This window comes from Sinocyclocheilus rhinocerous, unplaced genomic scaffold (genome assembly GCF_001515625.1).
Source record: "Sinocyclocheilus rhinocerous isolate Xijiao unplaced genomic scaffold, SAMN03320098_v1.1 scaffold85, whole genome shotgun sequence".
NCBI classification, from domain to species: Eukaryota; Metazoa; Chordata; class Actinopteri; order Cypriniformes; family Cyprinidae; genus Sinocyclocheilus; species Sinocyclocheilus rhinocerous.
In genome coordinates this window covers 1,875,818-1,878,767 of record NW_015649998.1, presented here as the reverse complement: position 1 = coordinate 1,878,767, position 2,950 = coordinate 1,875,818, and the positions used below count along the sequence as shown (strand labels likewise).

At 34.9% G+C, this 2,950-nt stretch overlaps 1 long non-coding RNA gene across 1 annotated transcript; it reads right to left on the bottom strand.

The window, feature by feature from the left end:
• Positions 1 to 396: 396 nt before the first annotated feature.
• Positions 397 to 2,690, bottom strand: LOC107711103 (uncharacterized). Its single transcript, XR_001636665.1, has 4 exons — positions 2,576 to 2,690; positions 2,400 to 2,488; positions 1,590 to 1,643; positions 397 to 703 (listed from the first exon to the last, which is right to left on the bottom strand). It is a non-coding gene; the product is annotated as an uncharacterized LOC107711103 (long non-coding RNA).
• Positions 2,691 to 2,950: the final 260 nt, after the last annotated feature.

Sequence of the window (2,950 nt, the reverse complement as noted above, 5' to 3'; positions counted from 1 at the left end):
AAGGTTTATTTATATTATGTTTTGTGTTTGTTTTCTTTATACAAAGCTCTTACGGTGATTCGTGATGTCTTATGGCATTTAACGGTGATTACTACAAATCTACGGTGACGGATCTTTAATAAAGCTCATTATGAATCATCAGTTGAAGAGTCCAACATTTTTTAAGCCAGGAAGCTACACATTCTATGTATTTGTAGGTAATTTCAGCCATCCTACTTTATTGTCATAGAAAACAACCTGCTGAATCAGTGATGTAACATGTAAAACAAGTTGATGTTCTGTAAAGTGAGCAATACGATAATCAGAAAATGGGACTGAGATCGAAAAAGAAAGAAACGCAAATGTGTAAGTTCTATGTAGGCTACTTGATGATCAATGTGAATTTGTTATATGATGATCATTCCTTTGTGTTGCAGATGATTCATGTTGCGAGGGCTCTGACATGATCTTGTTCGATGTGGAGCAATGGGCTTCCTGTCCTGAGACTGATGTGTAACATGGTTTGGAAATACTGGGTTAATTCTGCTAACTTTCATAATGCTTGCTTATTAACTGTGATTGACTGGAAGTGATTCACAGTTTCATTTCAGAGGATGAATCAGCTTGAGATGGTGCAAACTTCATTCAAAACCATTGGTTTAAGCTTTTCTTGTATTGATTATCCTCCTTTTTCCATACAATCAGCTAAACGAAAGACCTGCAACTGCATACAATAGAATAAAACATGTCAAGCTAAGAATATGAATGTATCTGTCTTCAAAATACATAGATAAACAGCTCAAACACATTCATTATTAAGTATCTAAAAATATAGCTGAATTATTTTAAGATGTTTGGATGAGACACCTAGATGTTTAGACCATGATAAATATCCACAACATGCTATGTTGTTGGGAAAGAGCACAAAAAATATTTCATAACTTTACCTGTTTAACCTGAAGTAGTTAGACAGGCTGGAGCACAAATGCAGTTCCTGTATTTATTACTGTATTAGTAATATATTCCACTGTCATGTCATTCTCTTTATTATCTGTTAAGGGGTTATGTTGAAACTAAATATAATTAAAATATATTCAGCATTGCTGAATGTGGCAGAAAGACCATTTTAGCACTGCATTTTCAATTTTTATATTTTCACAGTGATATTAATCACTGTGCAATATTTTCAGTATTGTATCAAAGTCAGTGTAAATTAAAGGCCTCGGGGAGACAGAATTTAAATCGTTGTATTGTACATACAACAAGATTAGTACAACAAGTACAAACTGTGAGGCACTTGTTCCCGGCAGTAAATCAAATGTCTGTGCACTGTGGTTACCCACACCTACTGCTTTTAATGACTTTTACAAACAGAAGCATAAAAACATCAGTGAAAGTACTTGAGCTTTTTGAGATTTTAGTTTTATTACTATTTTAACATGCTGAATGGATGTCATGATGACGGTATATTATTTTTTGTATCGTGTTACATGAACATGACCACATAATATTAAGAGCTTACTGTAATAGCATTTTTGCAAATAGCAGTTTTAAACATCCTCTACAGCTTTTACTTTTAATGATCTAAATGCAACTGTTACCAAACTCACCTATGTCAGCATATACAGAAGCCTCCTCTGACCCAGCTTTTGTCAACTTCACCCCTGCATGAAAAGAGGGCACAGTTACCATACCAACCCATACAACTATGCACGAAACCTGTGTCACTGAGCCAGAAAACAGAGAGAACCAGAGAGATGTAACTGTTTTTTTTCCCTCCCCTTGCACTCCTTAGACACTGAATGCCTAATTTGTATGGATTAAATTATATATAAGCACTGGTATTCCCGAATAGTTTTCTGCTGGGAAATGTTTTCCCAATCCTGGAGCAATATTTTTAATAAGTTTAAAAAATCCTTCATTTAGTATTCATTACAAAGTAACCTATAATCCTACACTGCACAAGGACATAAATTAGCCTTGTACAACGTTTCAGTTCACTTGCAAATTAGTTATCATGCCATGTCCAACCTTGCCATTAAATTCAACCTTGATAAATGCTAGTCCTGCTTCTCCATGAAAGCTGTCATTTAAACTTGTGTTGTAGCATTGGATCATTATTAACGTTTTTTACTATTCATCTACCAGTCAAAGTTTTTAATCTTAAAGTACTTAAGCAATTAAGTGTTAAGTTATTCTGTTAACTTTCAATATTAACTAAATGTTGAACAATATTGCTATATTAATAAATTTAAATTGAGCTGAAACTGTTTATGTTCATGTTTATATATATAGATAACATTACTCTAATAGTCTGCAGGAAAAAACAAGATTCAACTAAATATTAAGAACAAAAAGAACAGCATTTATTTGAATTAGAAATCTTTTGAAACATTATAAAAAACTTTACTGTTACTTACTTTCCTGTGTTTGACAGGCGGCTTTCCATCAGGTCCAAAAACTGAGCAGGTGTTATAGAGCTTTCCTCCATCCTTCTCAGGAATGGAACCTACAACAAAGACACAGTCATGTAAGGGACATGGAAATTAATGGCATCAAACACACTAACATGCTGGTTTGTTTCTGAGGGTCTCACCGCCCACTAAATAGACCCCACAATCCCTGGCTGCCTCCGACAACACCCGTGTGGACTCTCCTGGGATCTTCTCAGCATACTCAGCAAAGAACCCGGTTCCATAAGGGGAGTTGAAGCACTCCTGCAAACAAACATATATAATGGATTATTAAATGCATTTTTTTTATAAACCAATATTAATATAGTAGTCATAACCCTACAACTTTTGCACCTTGTCCTGCAGCCTTCTTCACAAGTTTTTGTGCTCTTCCCAAGTTGTCCGCCTTGATCTTTGACACACGTAACTGAACCACAGCCAGACTAAACTCTAGAGGGCAGAAGATCAATTGTTTAGTTATTAGCTGCTGCAGGATCAATGATTCACAACACTTTCAA